We start from the raw sequence: 24,342 nt of genomic DNA on the forward strand, positions 1-24,342 counted from the left end.
TGAGGAGTTAATCTTCGACATCGCCCCATTCCGCAGCGGCTACCACGCACTGCTCGGACGAATGGCGTTTGCTAGATTCAACGCAGTGCCACACTACGCTTATCTCAAGCTCAAGATGCCTAGCCCACGCGGCGTCATAACAGTCAATGGCAACACAGAACGCTCCCTCCGAACAGAGGAGCACACCGCCGCCCTAGCAGCAGAGGTACAGAGCGGCCTTCTCAAGCAGCACCATAGTGCGGCTGCCGAGCCCCTAGACACCATCAAGAAGTTCCGAACTACACTGCAGCAGGACAGCAAGGCTCGTCAAGAGCTCGACTAGCAATTTGGCCTCCGTCCCAGTCCCGATGAGGTAGTGGCATTCGTACCACGCGTACATAATTACGCACTCGAAATTCCATGGACGTCGACGGAGGCACAAGCTAACCCGGGATCTACAGTTCGGCTAGACCGACCCCGGACACACTTTTTCCTTTCCGTTTCAGGTTCCTTTTCTCGCGAGCCTGATCATCAGCCCCTTCGAAGGATCGGCATACAAAGGGGGCATGCAGCATAGGTGCGTAGGGCAATCTCCATACGTTCTTCTTGATGGTATTTTTACTTATTTCTCAGGACCCGCACGCTGCCTCTTCTTGATCCCGGCATGTTAAATAGCCTGGGTGCTTATCGCACTATTTGTATAAGATACGCCTTGACGTACCCATTCAGTTATAATAAAAATGATTTGCGGCCCAGTTTCTGTGGTTTTCACTTCTTACTTCATTTTATTTCGATCTGCTTATCAGCTACATCGGTACTCTTTTGTACGTTTCATATTCGCCAGGGGCTACTTATCGCCCCATAACACGGCAACAAAGTCCGAACACTTCTTGTATAAAAGTTCGGCACCCCGAAATTTAGCATTATATGCATTGCCTCCGAATCATGTCTTTGGTCAATAGTTGGGTTGCCCGGCTCCTGTGCTTGCTACCCTACGTTCTGCTCTATCGGCTAGGGTAGTAAAGGGAGAACTACTGTGATTGTGCCCTGGCCTTGACCGGATGAGCACCTTAGTAGAGAAAGCCGAAAACTGACTGTCATGATACGGCGAGAGCCGGTCAGCTGTTCGAGGGTTACAAAATCGTTGGAGATTATTTTCCGCGTCACGCGAAGGATCGGCACTTCCCGATCAGATGCTGGCAGCACCCTGGCTTGGACCAGGGGATGCGCACTTGCTTAATTATAAAACTCCTATGGCTAAGTGAGGGCGTTTAAGCCATATAGTCTGATTGCCTTGTTCGTTGCGCTAAACAACTCCTTCAAGGACCATATAATTGGATCAAGATTGTTTAGATCCCATCCCGAACACCTCCGTACTAATTACGTGAGGGCAGAAGCCGACGACTGGCCAACCCTCAGATTGCATATAACACGGCCGCACAGGAGGAAAAAATTAAAGCATAACGAAATTACATTACAAAACAAGCTTTGTCTTTATAATACAAGGCAAAAGGACAACATGAATGTATTCATTCGAGAATAATGTCCTTCGAACATTGAGCTGCCACAAGTTGAGACCCTTCTAGGACATCCGCAAAATACTTTTCGAGTGTGCGGTGCTCCTTGCCCTCTGGCGGCCCGCTGGCCACTTCAACAGCGGTCATCTTCGCCCACCACATCTTGCAGCGAGCGAAGGCCATACGGGCACCTTCAATACATACAGAGCGCTTGATAACGTCCAGCCGCGGACAGGCTTCCACTAGCCGCCTCACAAGTCCGAAGTAGCTGCCGGGCATAGCTTCGGCTGGCCATAGCCGGATTGTTAAATCCTTCATGGCTAGTTCGTCCACCCTGTGCAGCTCCACTAGCTGCTTCAGCTGATCGGTGAAGGACACGGGATGCTCTGGCGTCGCATACTGCGTCCAGAATAACTTCTCCGTCGAATCTCCTCCTTCGGCTTGGTAGAACTCTGCAGCGTCTGATACGCTACGTGGCAAATCCGCAAAAGCCCCTGGGGAACTCCGAACCCGGGTTAGTAAAAGGTATTGCTTCTCCGCATACTTGCTTTGCATCTTAAAAGCCTTACCCACCGTGATCTTCCTAGCCTCCTGGATCTCCTGGAGGGCGGCCCGGGCCTCATTCCGTGCGGTCTCCGCGCTCTGACGAGCCTTGGAGAGTTCGGCCTTTTGAGCCGACGCATCATTCTCCAAGATCTCACATTTTTTCACCGCGTCTTGGAGCTCCTGTTGGACCTCCTTGACTCGGGCCTCGAGCTTTTTCTGAGCGGCTTGCTGCTCGACGGCCTTCCCCTCGGCTTCGGCCAGAGCCTTTTTTAGGGCCTCCACCTCGGTTGCGGCTCCTGCACACATTTCGACATTACGGTCAGTATGCAACGCTTGTTCTTTCCGAACACACAACAAGACGATACCTACCTTGCTTCTCTTGAAGCCGCATTGTAACCTCGCCGAGCTCGTTCTCGGTCCGCTCCAGCCTCTGCTTCAGTTCAGAAATTTCGGCAGCATGTGAGGTTGCGGCCAATAGCGACGCCTGCTCATGCACACATATCACGTTAGTCTCCTACACTAGAGGATTGATCCTCTGTCCGGTTCCTCTTGCCGAGCACCGGGCATTGTCTCAGGGGCTACAGACTACATGGGGTTTTTTCTCTTTCTATGTCACTTACCTCGAAACCTGTCAACAGGTTGCTGTAGGCTTTGTAGTCCACTCTTGGTAGACTGAACCTTTTCGATCACCGTGCCCATAAGTACACGATGCTCTTCCGTAATGGAGGCGCCTCGTAGCGCCTCCATCGGGTTATCCGGCGCACCTGGATGGGCAGGGACCACCGGCGGAAGCGGTGCACCCCCCCCCTCTTTCAAAGGGGGCTGCCACCCGAATCCAGAGCCATATGGGCCTCCGGAATCGTATTCGGCTGAGGGCCAAGCTGGATGCGGCCCTCTTCGCCAGTCTCCATGGGGATCGTCCCCTCCATATGTCCGGCAGTCGAGGCTTCGCCTCGTGGAGCCTCCCGGACAGCATCCTGAGTTCCTCCCCGGTTCAGATCGGCCCTCCGGGACAGCACTTAGGTGTCGTCCCCGGCCCCGGGGGAATAAGCGGGCGGTGGCCACTGGCTCGCCATCTCCGACGGAGCCAACGAACTTCCAGACGAGGATCACTGGATCAGGTCGCGGGCCGGACTGCAATGGTACGGTTAACCACATCAAGATAATGGAGAGAAAGGGCTGGATGTGTGCATAAATCAGCCATGTCACTTACGACGCGACCTGGGGCTTAGTGCGGGGCGTCGTTCCGGACTGCTGTCAACGTCCCACGCGGTGTTGACCGCGGGAACGCCCTTCCCCTTTTTGGGCGCCTCCGCCTCCAGATGCGTCGGAGCCGCCCTCTTCTTCTTCCTCTCCTCGGGGGGAGGATTGTTTTCTTCCTCCTCCTCCTCTTCCCCGTCATTGTCCTCGGGGACAGAAGAATGAGTCTCGTCGTCCTCGGACGCCACGTCCGAAGTACCCTTACGACGGAGGCCGCTCTTGGCCCCCTTTGCCTTCTTCTTGGCCTTCTTCTCCGGCGCCTTATACGGCGCCGGTACCAGCATCTCCGCTAGACGCGGGATGACTGGTTCTTCAGGCAGCGGAGCCGGACACTGGATCCGCTTTGCCCTCTCCATCCAGTCCTGAAAGAGCAATAACAAAGGCTCAGACATCATCCTCGAAACAATTAGGTTGAGGACTCGTTCGAAACAACATACCTTGCTGGCGGGGTGTGTACAATTGTGACCACGGTCCGAATCCGTGGCCGGGGGTTTCTCATTGCCCTTGAAGAGCAATTTCCATGCGCCCTCGTGTGTAGTCTCGAAGAGCCTCACCAGGGTCCGGTGCTTCTTTGGATTGAACTCCCACAGCGGACGGCTTCGGCGCTGGCATGGAAGGATCCGGCGAACTAACATCACCTGGATCACATCAACGAGCTTGACGCTCTTGGTTACCATTCTCTGAACACGCGTCTGCAACACTATCAGCTCGTCAGGAGAACACCAGTCCGGACTCTTCTCGACCCAAGAGGTGAGTCGCACAGGAGCGCCGGAGCGGAATTCGGTAGCCGCGGCCTAGGTGGTGCCGCGTGGTTCTGTGACGTAGAACCACTGCTTCTGCCACTCCTTCACTGTATCCACAAAGGTGCCTTTGGGCCAAGAGACGTTGGACAATTTACTCACCATTACCCCTCCGCACTCCGCGCGCTGGCCATCTACCACCTTTGGCTTCACATTGAAGACTTTGAGCCACAGCCCAAAGTGGGGGTGGATGCGGAGGAAGGCCTCGCATACGACGATAAACGCCGAAATGTTGAGGAAGGAATTCGGGGACAGATCATGGAAATCTACCCCGTAATAATACATTAGCCCGTGGACGAAGGGGTGAAGTGGAAACCCTAGCCCACGGAAGAAATGGGGGATGAATACCACCCTCTCACAGGGCTCCGGCATGGGGACGATCTGTCCCTCGGCCGGCAGACGATGGGCGATCTCCTTCGCCAAATATCTGGCCGCCCGGAGCTCAGCAATGTCCTCCTCCATGACGGAGGAGACCATCCACTTGCCCTGACCACCGGATCCGGACATGGTTGCTGGGGTGGAAAGGAGATTGGAACTTGGGCGCTGGAGCTCGAGATCAGGAAGGCGAAGATGGAGAGAAAGCGTGAGAAGAGGAAGAGGGGATCCTTATCCTCTTATAAAGGCAGCAAACATTAAACGCCTCCTCGCTCGCCTTAAGATTCGCCTATTCCCAATGGTTGTGCAAGTGGCGCAGTTGGGTTACCCATGCCCGCATTGATGAGAATCCCGCAATAAGGGGACACGATCTCTGCTTCGACAAGACGTGCCAATAGCAACCGCGTCTCGCAACGTGGGGTGGCAGATGAAAAACAGTTCAAGATTATAACCGGACAGGCGTAGCGTCATAAAAACTTCAGCAGATTAGACTCGTGCAAATATTATATTCTCTCTGCGGTTGTGTGTGGAATGTGTTGCAGGTTCGGATACAATCATCGCATCCGAAGACTATCTTGGAGTTCGGAAGGAGGGGAACCCGCCTTGCAATGCCGAAGAATATCTGCGCGCCAGACTCCTCGTCATTGTAGCCAGGTTCAGGGGCTACTGAGGGAGTCCTGGACTAAGGGGTCCTCAGGCGTCCGGCCTGTTACTCATTGGGCCAGACTGATGGGCTGTGAAGACACAAAGACCGAAGACTATACCCGTGTCCGGATTGGACTCTCCTTGGCGTGGAGGGCAAGCTTGGCGACCAATTATGAAGATTCCTTCCTATGTAACCGACTCCATGTAACCCTAGATCCCTCCAGTGTCTATATAAACCGGAGGGCATAGTCCGGATAGGACAGATTCATTACCATATACTCATAGGCTAAACTTCTAGGGTTCAGCCATTACGATCTCGTGGTAGATCAACTCTTGTAACACTCATATTCATCAAGATCAATCAAGCAGGAAGTAGGGTATTACCTCCATAGAGAGGGCCCGAACCTGGGTAAACATCGTGTCCCTCGTCTCCTGTTACCATCAATCCTAGACGCATAGTTCGGGACCCCCTACCCGAGATCCGCCGGTTTTGACACCGACAATGCCAGCGATGCGTCTGAGGGCGATCCGGGGGACGCGGCGAGCGACATGTCCGACTGATCCCGTGTTTCCGAGTTGTTTGTCCTGCACGCAGAAGCTCGGGCATGGCCCTAGAGGTTGTAAGAGCATTTTTGGAGGGGAAGCCCCTCATGTAAATATACTACTGCTTCTATCTTTTTAGGTCGAGTTGAATATGTGTCTTCATGAACTCACGTATCCTGGGGCAAGTCTGCTGTTGCAGTTTACCTTGGCCTGGACGAGCCCCGAACCGGCTCATGAGGTTGCGAGTTTCTGGGAAGCTCCTGAGGAGCCTGTCGACATGCCCGAGGAGGCCGCGTGATAAGTAAGCACTAGCCGTGGCGCGACACACGTGTGGCACGTGTGCGCCATGCCCAGCCTCGCTCGCGAGGGGGAAGCAACGGGCGTGAACTCCGAATTAAGGCAAGAACCAGACATCAAGAAATCGCTCGAACGAGAAAAGGCACCCCCCCCCCCCCGCGCGCATCAATGAAAATTCAACTTCAACTTATATCCAAATCCAGAAGGCAGGGTTACAGAAAAGAGATCCAAAGCAAATGGCCGCGTTCGGCGCCAAGTCTAGTCTTCTTGTCTTCTCACCAGCGCGGAGCTAAGTGCTGCCACTAGGACGTGGGAGGGAGCCCCTAAGGACCGAGGGCGGCACTCCTGAGACTCTGGGGCATGTAAAGCCCCACTCATTATTACGTGAGAGTGTCACGAGCGGAGACCTTCACAGGCGTGAGCCTTACTTCATATCGCCAGACGAGGGCCCCGCCTTGCGCCTCCCTCGACCACCATTGGGGGCGACCGGAAACCAGGATGACACCAAGGGGCAAAGGGGACGCCAGCGACGCCCTCGGCGACCACGGGTCCTCTGCCGGGGAAAGGCTCTGGATCACCTCCCCGGCAGAGGGCCTACCTCCGGGGGACGCCTTGCTCCGTGCGGCGCGGGGAGGGGCCTTCCTCCCGGCCGCTCTCCTACAGCCCCAACGTGCCCCCCTGGCGGCAGGGAGGCCGACGAGCTGGGGCCGCCATCCACTTCTGCGACCTGATCCTCCTGTGTCCCATGGTTAGAGTAAGCCTACTCCTGAGGAATTAGTGGTACCCTGTAGCTGTTGTCGCCGGCGCGGTTGGTGAGGCTTCTGGAGGGCTCCTGAAAGGTGCCGACTTCTAGCGCCTCCTCCTCCCAGCCCGGCTCGAGGAACGAGCCAGGGTCGTCTTCCAGCATGTACTCCTGTTCCACCATGCGGGGCACGTAGGCCTCCGAGGCCGTCGCCTCGAAGACCTCGCCGTAGTGCCCCACGCTCCATGTTGCCCGGCCTAGCGTGCCACCTTGAGGATGGTAGGGTTGCATCCTGTCGGGGCCGTAGGTGGCAGCGCTCGTGCCCGCGCCCACCGGAAGTGGCGCGGGTGCGAGCGGGCGTCCAACTCCGTTGGTTGCACCGGTGTCGATGATGCCTGGTGGCGCGGGGTTGAGGTCTTCTTGGGCGGGCGCCGCCGCCCGGGCTGGCCAGGCTGCCCAGCGGTCGGCGTTGGTCCTTGAGTCGCCAGACATCAGAGCCGCGGAGTGTCGGGGGATCAACGAGCGGATCGACTGGCGGAAGAAGAGCTCCGGGCACCCCTACCTGGCGCGCCAAATGTCGGATCTCGGGTTCCGGCAAAACCCTCAAGGTTCGAACACTGGGGTGCGCACGAAGATCTCCCCCTACAGAATCACGCCCTCAGCCTCGCCGGGATCTCTAAGCTTAGCTCGACGAACTCGCAACACAAGAGACACAAGATTTATACTGGTTCTGGCCACCGTTGTGGTGTAATACCCTACTCTTGTGTGGTGTGGTGGATTGCCTCTTGGGCTGAGGATGAACAATACAAGGGGAAGAACAGCCTCCCGAGGTGAGGTGTTCTTGTGCTTGGTGGGTGTGAGGATGGGTTGGATCTAGTCCAAGATGAGATGGCTAAGGCTCAGTTGCCTCCTACTGTGGTGGCTAATCCTATTTATAGAGGGCCCGGTCCATTCCCCAAATATTGAGTGGGAAGGGAGCCAACAACGGCCAATTTGAAAGGGGACAGCTAGTACAAGCTATCTTGACAAAAGCAGTCTTCGCCTGCCAAAGGCTCTGGTGGTGACGCCGCCTGGGGCTCCATGGTGACCTCCGTCTTGCCGTCCTGCTGGTCTTGGTCTCGTTGCACCGATATGGAAACTTTTGCTTGATGCCTCGGTACTCCTCGTATGCGCTTGCCTCCTTAGCACCAAAGAGGAAACAAAGACACTGCGCGCGCTGGCGCCCGCCTGGTCTTGATCGTCATGGCTCACGTCATGAGAACCTCGCGAGGTTTGCCTTGCCTTGATCTCTCCGCCCCTCGCGAGCCAGCCTGGTGAGGCCGCTCCCGAGGAGGTCTTGTGTCGTCTGCCTCGCGAGGCTTGGCCCCTCGCGAGGGTCTCAAATTCTTGTTGGTGAAGATGGGCCGTACGGGCCCACTCGCAGAGCCACGCCGTGGGCCGCAGGCAGGCAAGTCTGGTGACCCCTGTTCCCAGAACGCCGACAATAACATAACTAGATGGATACAACTTGTCTGTTCAAGCAACTATGACCCCTACGCTTGGTTTCCACGCATACCCCGGTTTATTTTGTCGCTCAGGTATTCGGAAGCACTCCGCACCTTCGGGTCCAGAGGTTGAAGCGAAAAGGTCTGCCATGACAATCGTTTTACAATTCAGCTAGAGGTACATATGTCAAGGAAAGTATATAGTCACTTGGACTCAAAAAATTCCTCCTCTATACCATCCAACAGGTTGTCTAACTTACAATCCTGTTGGGAATATTTGGCGGCTACTGCTACCTGGTCATATACCAGACTAACGGGAACTTCTTTTCCATCTGACCCTAGAGGTCCGACCCGGGCCATGCGATTCGGATCAAGCTTGGTATACCGTGTTTTCACCATGGCCCAGGCCTCTCGCGCACCCTCCCGGCAGGCCGATATTTTCCATAATCAGATACGCTGCCGCACTCCCTTGAATAGCTCTACAAGCTCCTCCATACTTCCTGGAGGGGAGGCGGATGGCCATAAAGCCTTGGCAACACTCCGCATTGCCTGCCGAGCTTGCTCGTGCATTTGCGACAGCCCTTGCAGCAGATCGTCCGACAATCCGGACATCTCCTCTTCGGGATGGCCTGTCAGCATACCTACAAACATAACTCTATCAGTTCCTTTCATCTCCGAACTATTATAAGGTAAGTTCGTCCACATACTGAATATGCCGCCTCGCAGCCTTTTATTCTCCTTCATGGAGTCGGCCAGCTGGGCACGCACATCTTTCAGTTCCTCGCCCAGTTGGGTGTGTGAATCTTGGAGTTTGTTTTTCTCCTCTCTGACTCGGGTAAGAACACGCTCGCCTACGGCGTTTAGTCTTTTCGCCTCTTTCTCGTCCGCTTGAGCGGCTTTCAGTTTCTCCTCTAGTTGATCAGACGATCCTGTTATGAGATAAGCAACGGTATTAGCACAGCTGGTATATAATTATTGTTTCTCGATGGAGGGAAATATTACCAAAGGACGCCTTCTTGGACTTTTCCAGTTCAGCGGTAACAGCAGTTAGCTGTGTCCGACACTTTTCTAGCTCTTGGGCTAGCAGGTCGTTCTTCTCCGTAAGAACCTAGTTATACAACGATCCTTAAATCATTTGTACCAACTGCTTCAAGTCTCGGGGGCTACTGGCATATGGTTATCATATTCGGACAAAGTGAACTTACCTACACATCTTTTAAATGTTGATTTGTGGCTCTATTAATCCCATCTCGAGCAGCTCGGATGTATGCATCAGCCGAGCTGAAGGCATTAAACGCCTATTCTGAAAAGCTGGGGTCTCATAGAACAGCCCTTCGGCGCCGATGATTCATGGCGCTCTCCGCTTCCGAGTTGGTGACGGATACATCATCCGAATCCTCAGCTGGAGGACAATCCGGTGTCACCCCCGTACCAGCCCCCGTCTTTACGGCAGGATCTGGATCCCGACTGTGGGGAGTATGACCAGCCGGACCCCCGGACATAGTCCGGCACACTCTTTTCCTGACACAGGATAAACATAAAAGTCACAATTGGACGCGACTGCTGAAGAACATATTTGCAAATCCATACCTCTTCGATGAAGGCTCGACCGTATCTTCGTTTGCCTTCCTCTTTGAAGGCTTGCCCGGCGTGGGGGCCGCTCTCTTTGGAGATGCCCCTGGGGCAGCATGGCGTGCCGAACGCCTCCCCTTTTGAGCACAGGACGGTGCGGTGGGTGAGGCAGAATGAGAGAACTCTTTCGGATGAGATGTCTCCTGATTACTTACGTGTGAAGCAGGGAGAAGACCGGGATAATCGGCGATGATGGCCACTTTTGTGCCGTCATAGCTCGCCTGGTAAAACACCCCATCCTCGAGCACCACGAATATATCCGGATCCTCTTCGAATCCGGGGTCAAGGTCCCGATTGTGGCCCTCGGGCTACGGGGCAGGGCTGTGAAGCCCTTCGGAAATCTTTCGCCAGTGTTGTCATAAATGGACGGATTAATATTAATTAAGAGTAGCTCAGGGAGTGGATTGAGTAGAGTAGAGGAGTTGGGACTTACCCAGCTAGGAGGATTGTACATGGAAAATCCATCTCTGCGCTTGATACGTAGAAATTCCTCTTCCTCCCCTTTGAATAGTTCGGCTAATATTTTTGCCGGAGCGGCGGGGGTGTCCGAACCCTTCCGGCCGCAGCGGGAGGCATCATCCTCCCCATTGTAGTGCCACATGGGAAGCCCTCTGTATTGGAGTGGCTGAACCCCCCGTACTATGGAAGTCACCATTACTTCGACTATTGATAATCCGGACAGAGCGAGCGTCCTTATCTTGCTCATGAGTTGACGAACTTCTGCACTATCTTCCTCCTCGAGGATCCGAGGGCGCCAGCTGTGGCGTTTCTTCAAAGGAACGCTTGTGAACTCGGAAAGACCCCTCTGAACTGGGTCTGGAAGTGCGACGTCCTCAATATAGAACCATTCGGAAGGTCACTTCGGATGCCTTCTTTGGTGTGCCGGATAGGTATCCGGTCTCGGCGATGCGCCGTATTTCGGCTCCACCCACTTCAAATATTGATCCCTCGTGGTTGGGCGGGACGAGACAGAATAGCTTTCTCCGCAATTCAAAATGGGCTTCACTACCCAGGAATAGCTCGCAAAGGGCGACGTAACCCGCGATATGCAGGATGGACGCCGGAGTGAAGTTGTGCAGTTGGAGGCCATAGTACTCCAGAAGCCCTCTGAGGAACGGATGAATTGGAAACCCGATGCCTCTTAGCAGGTAGGAGACGAAACACACTCGTTCCCCCTCAGATGGATTGGGGAAATTCTCCGCCTGGGCCTCACCATTAAAGGAGGTCAACCCTGCTCAAACAAGGACCAAGTCCGCAGGAGGAAGAAATCCCTGTGTTTGTAGCTTCTCCAACTGACCATGGGATACGGAGCACCTCTCCCACTCGCCTTTTTCCGGGCCGCAGGGACTGGAGGAGGAGCTGGGAATGTTAGCCATGTTGGAGTGGTCTTTCCTAGCAATCTCTGAGGATTTTTTCGCGTGGTGCTGAATGGATCTGAGATCCAATCTCTTTAAATAGACACTCTTCCTCGCCTTGCCGGGGTGTTATGTGCAAAAATACCCTGACCTCTCGCATTCGCTTGACACGTGGAAGCTGAAGTTGTTGATACAAAGAAGCCGAGGGGTATGACATTAAATGCAAGGCCGAATACATCACTTTGAAGTCATCGGAGGAGGAACCCGCCTTGCAATGCCGAAGACAATCTGCGCGCCGGACACCTCGTCATTGAAGTCTGGTTCGGGGGCTACTGAGGGAGTCCTGGACTAAGGGGCCCTTGGGCATCCGGCCTGTTAGCCATGGGCCGGACTGATGGGCTGTGAAGATACAAAGACCGAAGACTCCACCCGTGTCCGGATGGGACTCTCCTTGGCATGGAAGGCAAGCTTGGCAATCGAATATGAAGATTCCTTTCTCTGTAACGACCTTATGTAACCCTAGATCCCTCCGGTGTCTATATAAACTGGAGGGCTAGGTCTGTAGAGGCCAATACTCATAACCATAGTCATACAGGCTAGACTTCTAGGGTTTTAGCCATTACGATCTCGTGGTAGATCAACTCTTGTAAACACCCATATTCATCAAGCTCAATCAAGCAGGAAGCAGGGTATTACCTCCATAGAGAGGGCCCGAACCTGGGTAAACGTTGTGTCCCCTGTCTCGTGTTACCATCGACCTTAGACGCACAGTTCGGGACCCCCTACCCGAGATTCGCCGGTTTTGACACCGACAAATACCATAATCCTAGTGTTGGGGTGTAAGCCAAATATCTAAGAATTCGCTTCACAGCTAAGTGATGCGATTCCTTTGGTGCCGCTTGGAATCGGGCACACATGCAAATGCTAAGCATTATATCGGGCCTAGATGCACATACATAGAGTAAAGAACCAATCATGGAGTGGTATACCTTTTGATCAAACTCTTTACCATTGTCGTTGGGACCCAATTGACCTTTGGTTGGCATTGGCGTCGTGTACCCTTTGCAGTCTTGAATTCCAAACTTCTTGAGGCAATCTTTGAGGTATTTCTCTTGAGATATGAAGATGTCGTTTCTCTGCTGACGGACTTGAAGACCGAGGAAGAATTTCAGCTCACCCATCATGGACATCTGATATTGCTCTTGCATCATGTGCCCAAACTCATCACTGTATCTCTTGTCAGTGCAGCCGAAGATAATGTCATCCACATAGATCTGGCACACAAACAGTTCACCATCGTATGTCTTCATGAAGAGACTGGGATCCAGGGAACCAGGTTTGAAGCATTTGCTCTTCAGGAAGTCTTTGAGTGTGTCATACCAAGCGCGAGGGGCTTGTTTAAGGCCATACAATGCCTTATTGAGCTTGTATACCATATCAGGATGTTTTGGATCTTCAAAGCCAGGTGGTTGTGCAACGTACACTTCTTCTTCAATCTTGCCATTGAGAAAAGCACTCTTCACATCCATTTGGTACAGGAGGATGTTGTGATGGTTGGCGTAGGCTAGTATGCGAATGGCTTCAAGCCTAGCCATCGGAGCGAATGTTTCATCGAAGTCAATCCCTTCAACTTGAGTGTATCCTTGAGCAACGAGACGAGCCTTGTTTCTGACAACTTGACCATGCTCATCTTGTTTGTTGCGATAGATCCATTTGGTGCCTATGATATTGTGCTTGCGAGGATCAGGACGCTTAACCAATTCCCACACATTGTTCAGCTAGAACTGTTGAAGCTCTTCTTGCATAGCTTGAATCCATTCAGGTTCCATGAAGGCTTCAACAACTTTCTTGGGTTCAGATATAGACACAAATGCAAAGTGCCCACAGAAATTTGCTAGCTGTGTTGATCTTGAACGAGTGAGTGGACCAGGTGCATTGATGCTATCAATTATCTTCTCAATCTGTACTTCATTTGCAACACGAGGATGAACTGGACGAAGATTTTACCCTTGCCAATCATTGTCTTCGTCTTCAGCATTGGCTTTAGGCTAAGTAGTATCTTCAGGTTGACTTGGTGCAGTAATGATAAGTTCCTCTTCAGCCTGTGCCTCTGAAGGTATGATTCCTCCAGTACCCATTAGCTTGATCGATTCACTAGGTGTGACTTCATCTAGCACATTTGGCAGGTGCTCTCTTTGCGAGCTGTTAGTCTCATTGAATCGCACATCCACAGTTTCAACCACTTTATAGTGAAAGAGGTTGAAGACTCTGTAGGAGTGCGAGTCCTTTCTGTATCCAAGCATAAAGCCTTCATGTGCTTTCGGTGCAAATTTTGAAGTGTGATGTGGATCCTTGATCCAGCACCTAGCACCAAATACTCTGAAGTAACTGACGTTTGGCTTCTTACCAGTTAGAAGGTCATAGGATGTTTTCTTTAGAAGCTTGTGAAGATAAACACAGTTGATGACGTGGCATGCAGTATCAATGGCTTCAGGCCAGAACTTCCTTGGAGTCTTGTACTCATCAAGCATCGTCCGAGCCATCTCAATGAGGGTTCTGTTCATGCGCTCCACGATGCCATTCTGCTGAGGTGTGTATGGAGCTGAGAACTCATGAGTGATGCCCAACGTATCAAGATAAGTGTCGAGGTCGGTGTTCTTGAACTCTGTGTCATTGTCACTTCTGATGTGCTTGATCTTGATGACATAGTTCGTCACGGGACGATTAGCGAATTGTCTGAAGACATCCTGCACTTCATTCTTGTAAAGGATTATATGCACCCATGTGTATCTTGAATAATCAACAACAATGACGAAGCCATAGAGGCAAGCAGTGGTAGTAAGAGTAGAGTAGTGAGTAGGGCCAAATAAGTCCATGTGAAGCAGCTCGAATGGACGAGATGTCGTCATGATTGTCTTCGAGGGATGCTTGGCCCTTGTCATCTTTCCAGCTTCGCAGGCACCACACAGATGATCCTTCTTGAACTTGACGCCCTCGATGCCTAGCACGTGTTTCTTCTTCGCGAGTGTGTACAAGTTCCTCATGCCAGCATGCCCTAGCCTCCGATGCCAGAGCCAGCACTCTGAAGCTTTTGCTAGAAGACATACGGCCAACTGTGGTCCTGCTGCGAAATCTACCATATACAGATCATCTTTCCGATACCCTTCAAAGACTAGAGACTTGTCAGATTCCATAAGAACAAGGCAATGATATTTTCCAAATATCACAATCATGTTCAAGTCATAAAGCATTGAGACAGACATTAAGTTTAAACCAAGGGATTCAACAATCATCATGCTACCTCTTAAGCATGCGTTGGTTTTCCCTTGAAGAGGAAAGGGTGATGCAGCAAAGTAGCGTAAGTATTTCCCTCAGTTTTTGAGAACCAAGGTATCAATCCAGTAGGAGACTACAAGCAAATCGCCTAGTACCCGTACAAACAATCAAGAACCTTGCAACCAACGCGATAAAAGGGGTTGTCAATCCCTTCACGGCCACTTGCAAAAGTGAGATCTGATAAAGATAATAAGATAAATATTTTTGGTATTTTTGTTGTATAGATTGGAAAGTAAAGATTGCAAAATAAATAGTAAACTAGAATTGTAGATTGGAAACTTATATGATGTAAAGTAGACCCGGGGGCCATAGGTTTCACTAGTGGCTTCTCTCAAGATAGCATATATTACGGTGGGTGAACAAATTACTGCCGAGCAATTGATAGAAAAGCGCATAGTTATGATGATATCTAAGGCAATGATCATGAATATAGGCATCACGTCCGTGTCAAGTAGACCGAAACGATTCTGCATCTACTACTATTACTCCACACATCGACCGCTATCCAGCATGCATCTAGAGTATTAAGTTCATCAGAACGGAGTAACGCTTTAGGCAAGATGACATGATGTAGAGGGATAAACTCAAGCAATATGATATAAACCCCATCTTTTTTATCCTCGATGGCAACAATACAATACGTGCTTTGCTGCCCCTACTGTCACTGGGAAAGGACACCGCAAGATTGAACCCAAAGCTAAGCACTTCTCCCATTGCATGGAAGATAAATCTATTAGGCCAAACTAAACCGATAATTCGAAGAGACTTGCAAAGATATCAAATCATGCATATAAGAATTCAGTGAAGAATCTAATAATATTCATAGATAATCAAGTTCATAAACCCACAATTCCTCGGATCTCGGCAAACACACCGCAAAAATTATTACACTGAATAGATCTCCAAGAAGATCGCGGAGAACTTTGTATTGAGATCCAAAGAGAAAGAATAAGCCATCTAGCTAATAACTATGGACCCGAAGGTCTTTGGTAAACTACTCACACATCATCGGAGAGGCTATGGTGTTGATGTAGAAGCCCTCCGTGATCGAATCCCCCTCCGACAGATCGTCGGAAAAGGCCCCAAGATGGGATCTCACGGGTACAGAAGGTTGCGGTGGTGGAAAAGTGGTTTCGTGGCCCTCCTCGATGTTTTCAGGGGTATAAGAGTATATATAGGCGAAAGAAGTAGGTCGGTGGAGCTACGAGGGGCCCATGAGGGTGGGGGCGCGCCTACCCCCCTGGGCGCGCCCTCCTACCTCGTGGTCGCCTCATGGCTTCCTTGACCTCCACTCCAAGTCTCATGGATTGCGTTTGTTCCAAAAAACATCCTCGCGAAGGTTTTATTCCGTTTTGATTCCGTTTGATATTCCTTTTCTGCGAAACACTGAAATAGGCAAAAAACAGCAAATTGCACTGGGCCTTCGGTTAATAGGTTAGTCCCAAAAATAATATAAAAAGGTATATTAAATCCCATTAAACATCCAAAACAGATAATATGATAGCATGAAACAATAAAAAATTATAGATACGTTGGAGACTTATCAAGCATCCCCAAGTTTAATTCCTGCTCGTCCTCGAGTAGGTAAATGATAAAACAGATTTTTTGATGTGGAATGCTACCTAACATAATTTTTCAATGTAGTTCTCTTTATTGTGGCATGAATGTTTAGATCCAAAAGATTCTAGACAAAGTTTTAATATTGACATAAAAATAGTAATACTTCAAGCATGCTACCCAAGCAATTATGTCTTATCAAAATAACATAGCCAAAGAAAGCATATCCCAACAAAATCATATAGTTTGGCCATGCTTCATTTTCGTCACACAAAATGCTCCCATCATGCACAACCCCGATGACAAGCCGAGCAATTGGTTCATACTTTTTAACGCGCTTCAGTCTTTTTAACCCTTACGCAATACATGAGCGCAAGCCATGGATATAGCACTATAGGTGGAATAGCATACGATGATGGAGGTTATGTGAGAAGACAAAAAAGGAGAAAGTCTCACATTGACGCGGCTAATCAACGGGTTATGGAGATGCCCATCAATTGATGTCAATGCGAGGAGTAGGGATTGCCATGCAACGGATGCAGTAGAGCTATAAATATATGAAAGCTCATCAAAAGAAACTAAGTGGGTGTGCATCCAACCTGCTTGCTCACGAAGACCTAGGGCATTTTGAGGAAGCCCATCATTGGAATACACAAGCCAAGTTCTATAATGAAAAATTCTCACTAGTATATGAAAGTGACAAAATAAGAAACTCTCTATCATGAAGATCATGGTGCTATTTTGAAGCACAAGTGTGGAAAAATGATAGTAACATTGTCCCTTCTCTCTTTTTCTCTCCTTTTTTTTGGGCTTCTTTGGCCTCTTTTTTATTTGGGCTTCTTTGGCCTCTCTTTTTTTCGTCCGGAGTCTCATCCCAACTTATGGGGGAATCATGGTCTCCATCATCCTTTCCTCACATGGGACAATGCTCTAATAATGATGATCATCACACTTTTGTTTACTCATAACTCAATATTACAACTCGATACTAGAACAAAATATGACTCTATGTGAATGCCTCCGGTGGTGTACCGGGATATGCAATGAATCAAGAGCGACATGTATGAAAGAATTATGATGCTGGCTTTGCCACAAATACAATGTCAACTACATGATCATGCAAAGCAATATGACAATGATGGAGTGTGTCATAATAAACGGAATGGTGGAAAGTTGCATGGCAATATATCTCGGAATGGCTATGGAAATGCCATAATAGGTAGGTATGGTGGATGTTTTGAGGAAGATATAAGGAGACTTATGTGTGATAGAGCGTATCGTATCACGGGGTTTGGATGCACCGGCGAAGTTTGCACCAACTCTCGAGGTGAGAAAGGGCACTGCACGGTACCATAAAGGCTAGCAAATTGCGAAAAGATAAGAGTGTGTATAATCCATGGACTCACATTAGTCATAAAGAACTCATATACTTATTGCAAAAGTTTATTAGCCCTCGAAACAAAGTACTACTACGCATGCCCCTAAAGGGATAGATTGGTAGGAAAAGACCATCGCTCGTCCCAGACCGCCACTCATAAGGAAAGCAATCAAAGAACACCCCATGCTTCAAATTTGTCACACAACGTTTACCATACGTGCATGCTACGGGACTTGCAATCCTCAACACAAGTATTTCTCAATTCCACAATTACCCAACTAGCATGACTCTAACATTACCACCTTTATATCTTAAAACAACTATCAAGTATCATAGTATTCTATGCGCTCTATATGAAAGTTTTTATTATACCCATCTTGGATGCCTATCATATTAGGACTAATTTTATAGCCAAAGCAAATTACCAGGCTGTTCTAAAAACCTCTCAAAAATCACGGACTAATTCTATGCGCTCTATAAGTGAAGTATGAGAGATCAATCTTTTTCCTCCTTATATTATTATTATTATATATATAAAGCACGGATTGACTTTGTCGGTGACGTTTTCAGTTTTTTCATCTATATTATTTTCTACTTCCGAGGTGGTACTATTTTACATGCCTTTTTGATATTCAACCCGCAGTCCTCCTAGTAATTCGAATCTGAACAGTTACGGACGAGAGAAAAAAACGCAGCCGCCCGCACGGCCCATCCTCCTGATCCCATCTCGACTCCTGCGCGCCGCCACCTCCTGCCCCGCCTCACCGCACGCCGCACACCGCCGCCCCCCAGCCCCTCGTCGCGGCTCTCCACCGGACTGCCCCCGTCGCCGCGCTCCGCCTGACCGCCCCCCGTCGCCGTGCGCCGCCACCGCCTACCGTCGCCGTGCTCCGCCACCGCCTACCCCGCCGGTGCGCCTACCCCCACTCAAGTGCCCCCACACCCGCGGCCTTCCACCGGCGACCCACGGCGGCCTTCCACCACTGGCAACTCTTGGCGTCAGGGGTTGGGGAGGTGGATTCGGGGGCGCGCGACGCGGCGGGGGTCGCCGGTGACGACGATGAAGGCAGGCATAATTTTTTCCCCGACCCTGCGAACCCTAGCAGCCGCACAAACGCCACCCCGCCGCCGGTCATGGGGTCGTTTCCCCGCGCCTCCTCGCCTCCCTCTGCTCCAGGCCCCCTCTCTCGCGCTGCTAGGAGTAGTGGTCTCTAGCAGCTGCCCTCCCCTCAGTCATCGCATCAATCTCCTGCTCCATCTCTCTCCAACATCCCCGCTCTCCTCTCGCATCACACACAGGCGGTGGCTATACATATCTGACCGGGTGTGGCGTGTGTGGCATCTGTGACGTGCTTCGGCCCGCTGGTTGTCCCTAATGTGTGCGGCTGTTGTGCGTCCCTGTTCATGTGTGTGGCGCTTTACATGCAAAGGAAGTGAATGGTTGCAAGCAGAGGAAGCTGTTGGCCATTGGCAAAGGAGGATTAGGATAGTTCTCTTGATCTTGGTCAGAAAAATTGATAGTTCCCTTGATTTGTTTTGTTCTGAATTAGTACAAAAGTGCACTGATATTTGTTTTGTGCTGCGGGAGCTTCAAGACACCAGGTACCAATTGCAACTTTCATTTATCTGTTGTGTGAACCAATTTGTGATGGCTTCTAAACGCACTTGGCTGGAACAGAGCAATTTTCTGTAGTCTTCAGCGACGATGTGGTGCTGCACTGCTGCTCTCTTGCTGCTAACTTGCTACTTCTAGCTGAATTTTGCTATTGCTGCTAGCTGAATTTTGCATAGGCATGGCAGGCTGTTTGGTACATATACAAATGATGCTGTTATTTTTGTTATTGCTCACACCCGGGCGCCCGCGCTCACGGCCAGTGCTGCAGATTTCGTGGCTGGCCAGCTTATCCTCAATGTGTTCTGACTCGGAGGTCGGAGTTGAAGCTGACAACGGACTCAAGAACTCCACCATATTCTTAGTATTGCATACCGTCACTGCTGAGGGGTTAGCCAAGCTGCTTTTAAAAGTCATATAACAATTAAGTGCTAGATATTGTCACAGATAGATTTTGATGGATAGGAATTTAATAAGCTACAAAGCAGTGTAGGTCGAGATGAACAGAGAATGGTATGCATAATGTGTAACAATATTTGATACAGTTACATTGACAGGTCTGGGCTCGTTGGAGGGATTTTATGCTTTTGATTGATTAAGCTTAACACTTCTGCTCACTCATTATTTACTCTGTATTCATCAAAAAATATTTATTTTGTACTATATCATAGCATGTTCGACGGACAGAGGCAGAGACGTCCATTGTTCTAGCTGATAGCACTTGCTAACTTAAGAAGTCTACATACCTTTTATCTAACTAAAAGAGAGTTTCTTACCAACTATTGAGCCTACAAGTTTTAGATCTATGTCTCTAAAGCCACTACTCAACTTCATGTCGGCACTTTTCTGTAGAGTATACCTCCATAATTCTCCATCTAAGATAGTACTAAAGTTTATTGATGATGCTTAATTTCTGGATATGCCTTACAAGCCATCCATGTAAGAAATCCAAGGGGTTCAAGGCGTATTGAAAAGGAGCTGGAGTAGGTAGGTGGTGGATTGAGGAAGGATCTGGAGCAGAGGTGGAATCGAGGCTGCCCCTACGTGCGCTAAGGAGCTGCAAGGCGCCTGCGATCCGGACACTGCTATGTTTTCTCCTTCTCTCCAGGTAAGCCCTCAGCAGCACCTCCCGTACCCCCTCCATCCGAATTCAGCAGCGCAACGACAGCGGTAGCCGATGTCCTCCTCATCCATGACACTCCCAACTTTTTTGCTTGTTACAACCCACATCATACACGGTTCTGCATTGTGGTGTGTGTGCCAAAGTTCAAAATTGCACAAGTTCTTGGAGGACGGGAAAGAACATAAAATTGTGTTTTCAGTCACAAGTCTGCTCCCCATTGTTGATAGCGTCAAACTGAATGTGGTGAACAGGTGGGAGACAGAATTTAATGGAGATGCAAGATGAAAGATGGAACATGATGCTTCAAATCAGCATAATTATAAGGATTACTAAATTTCTTAGGGAAATCAATGCAACGGTGATAAATATATGTAATTGCATTTTTTTCCGGGAATATGTAATTGCATGTATAGCATCTGTTTTGAACTGTATTTTATATGCCATTTATGTATCATGGTGGAACACAAAATTTAAATAGAAAAGAATAGCAGTGACTAATGTATATCTTGCAATTTCAGATTTATATCTATGCGACTATGCTTACCTGTACGTACAATGCATACTGTGGAATCATACATCAAATATTCATGCTTAACTAAATATTCTGCAAGTTTTGTTTGCCGCTGCTCGGTCACGAAAAGCCTATTGCTCGCCACTATGTGCGGTTCTCTTGCCATTTCATGGGGTGCAACCGGAAGTGGCACAAGACTGTAGTTGTGTCGTTCTAAAATTTACTGATGTTGATGTTTCTTTTCAAGATTGTAGTATTGTTACCAATTTGGTCCCCGGGTTATGTACTCATTTCCTTTTCTATTCTTTGTAAGTAATTTGCTTCAGTTCATCGAACTACCTGCTGAAATATGTGTATTGTTTCTCAATATATTGGGCATCAATCCACCTCTGATGAGATCTCTGAATTTTCGATGCATATTGTATTTGCTGAATTACTTCCTCCAGATAACTATGCTTGGATTCACAAATGTGTGCAATGCTTTCAAGCAGAGATAAGTTCTTTACTTAAGCTGTGCTATTCCACTTTCAAGTTTTTGGTCCTAGAAGTGTAATACTTGGTAGGTTAGCTGCAGAAGTGGGATGTATATGGCATGAATTTACATTTCAGAGTGTATAATCCGATTCAGAGTATTTTGACCCCTTGCATTCTGAAACATTTTGTTGTATCGTTCTGTCCTGAAAGAATAGAAGCAATTGTTCTATGGGAGAGAATATAAACGTTATTCTCAAACAACATGAAGCGTCATTAAGTTTCTTATTACCAATTTAAACATGGTCAGTAATAGCACAACTGAAGTTTGTGAACATATCATTATAAAATGGTTGGTTGGATTGAGTTTTGTATGGATTCTACAAGGCCATTTTCATGGAATTACAAATTAGCTTTACATTTTTATGGCTGGGCTCATCGTCTTTGGATTGCCCACGTTCGGACGGGTTCGTGGTAAGTGGACACCACGACCACCATCAGTAGGGTGGGAAGGAGGGTGTGTGATATTTTTTTCTTTTTCCGTTGCAACGCACGGGCATTTTTACTAGTAATTTTTATAAAATAAAACCACCACCGTGCTCTAAAAGATATAAGTGAAGCACTAGAGCAAAATTATCTAACTCAAAAGATATAAGTGAAGCACATAGAGTATTCTAATAAATTCCGATTCATGTGTGTCTCCCCCAAAAGGTGTGTACAGTAAGGAAGATTGTGGTAAACTAAAAAGCAAATACTCAAATCATACAAGACGCTCCAAGCAAAACACATATTATGTGGTGAATAAAAATATAGCCTCAAGTAAAGTTACCGATAGACGAAGACGAAAGAGGGGATGCCTTCCGGGGCATCCACAAGCTTAGGCTTTTGGTTGTCCTTAAATTTTACCTTGGAGTGCCTTGGGCATTCCCAAGCTTAGGCTCTTGCCACTCCTTATTCCATAATCCATCAAATCTTTACCCAAAAACTTGAAAACTTCACAACACAAAACTCAACAGAAAATCTAATGAGCTCTGTTAGTATAAGAAAACAAACCACCACCTTAAGGTACTGTAATGAACTCATTCTTTATTTATATTGATGTTAAACCTACTGTATTCCAACTTCTCTATGGTTCATACCTCTCGATACTAGCTATAGATTCATCAAAATAAGCAAACAACACACGAAAACAGAATCTGTCAAAAATAGAATAGTCTGTAGCAATCTGATTTGTTCGAATACTTCTGTAACTCCAAAAATTCGGAAACACTGGACAACCTGGATAATTTGTAATTGATCTACTGCAAAAAGAATTGGTATTTTATCACGTTCTGGTGAATTTTAACAATTATTTTTGTGAGCGTAAAGTTTCTGTCTTTTTCAGCAAGATCAAACAACTATCGCCCAAGAAGATCATATTGGTTCTACTTGGCACTAACACTAATTAAAACATAAAACCACATCTAAACAGAGGCTAGATGAATTATTTGTTACTAAACAGAAACAAAAAGCAAGGAACAAAAATAAAATTGGATTGCCTCCCAACAAGCGCTATCGTTTAACGCCCCTAGCTAGGCATAAAAACAAGAATAGATCTAGGTATTGTCATCTTTGGTATGCAATCCATAAGTGGCTCTCATAATAGATTCATAAGGTAGTTTAATTTTATTCCTAGGAAAGTATTCCATGCCTTTCCTTAATGGGAATTGGAATCTAATATTTCCTTCTTTCATATCAATAATTGGACCAATCGTTCTAAAGAAAGGTCTACCAAGAATAATAGGACATGTAGGACTGCAATCTATATCAAGAACAATGAAATATATGGGCACATAATTCCTATTTGCAACAATAAGAACGTCATTAATACTTCCCATAGGTTTCTTAATGGTGGAATCCGCAATATGCAAATTTAAAGAACAATCATCAAATTCACAGAAACCTAGCACATCACACAAAGTTTTTGGAATCGTGGAAACACTAGCACCCAAATTACATAAAGCATAACATTCATGATTTTTAATCTTAATTTTAATAATAGGTTCCCACTCATCATAAAGTTTTCTAGGGATAGAAACTTCTAATTCAAGCTTTTCTTCATAGGATTGCATTAAAGCATCTACGATATGTTTGGTAAAAGCTTTATTTTGACTACAAGCATGAGGAGAATTTAACACGGATTGCAACAAGGAAATACAATCTATTAAAGAACAATTATCATAATTAAACTCCTTGAAATCCAAAATAGTGGGTTCATTGCCATGTAAAGTTTTGGCCTCTTCAATCCCACTTTTACCAATTTTTGCATCAAGATCTAAAAACTCCGAATCATTGGGACGCCTTTTAACTAAAGTTGACTCATCTCCAGTCCCATCTTTATCAAGATTCATATTGGAAAACAAATATTTAATAGGGGACACATCAATCACTTTTAGATCTTCATTATTATTGTCATGAATACTAGAAGAACACGCTTTCACAAAGCAATCTTTTTTAGCACGCATCCTAGCGGTTCTTTCTTTGCACTCATCAATGGAAATTCTCATAGCTTTGAGAGACTCATTGATATCATGCTTAGGTGGAATAGATCTAAGTTTCAAAGAATCAACATCAAGAGAAATTCTATCCACGTTCCTAGCCAACTCATCAATCTTAGGCAATTTTTCTTCAAGCAAAGCATTGAAATTCTTTTGCGAAATCATAAATTCTTTAACACTGCTCACAAAATCAGAGGGCATCTTATTAAAATTTCCATAAGAGTTGTTGTAGGAATTACCGTAATTATTAGAGGAATTACTAGGGAATGGCCTAGAATTAAAGTTTCCTCTATACGCGTTGTTATCAAAATTGTTCCTACAAACAAAATTCACATCCACAGATTCATTATTATTCTCAATCAAAGTGGAAAAAGGCATATCATTAGGATTAGAAGAAACACTCTTATTAGCGAACAATTTCATAAGTTCATCCATCTTTCCACTCAAAACATTAATCTCTTCTATCGCATGAACCTTTTACTAGTACATCTTTCGGTGTGCCATTGAGAATAATTAACCATAATATTATCTAGGAGTTTAGTAGCTTCTCCTAAAGTGATTTCCATAAAAGTGCCTCCCGCGGCTGAATCTAAAAGATAAAAATTCAATCCGGCATAAATTTTTTGTATAATCATCCATAAA

General features: G+C 47.8%; 1 long non-coding RNA gene across 1 annotated transcript; it reads left to right on the top strand.

Moving 5' to 3' along the window:
• Positions 1–18,104: 18,104 nt before the first annotated feature.
• Positions 18,105–20,676, top strand: LOC120962774 (uncharacterized). The gene is made up of 2 exons (XR_005753686.3): positions 18,105–20,166; positions 20,433–20,676. It is a non-coding gene; the product is annotated as an uncharacterized lncRNA (long non-coding RNA).
• The last annotated feature ends 3,666 nt before the right edge of the window (positions 20,677–24,342 follow it).

The sequence above is a fragment of the Aegilops tauschii genome, chromosome 4 (genome assembly GCF_002575655.3).
Source record: "Aegilops tauschii subsp. strangulata cultivar AL8/78 chromosome 4, Aet v6.0, whole genome shotgun sequence".
NCBI classification, from domain to species: Eukaryota; Viridiplantae; Streptophyta; class Magnoliopsida; order Poales; family Poaceae; genus Aegilops; species Aegilops tauschii.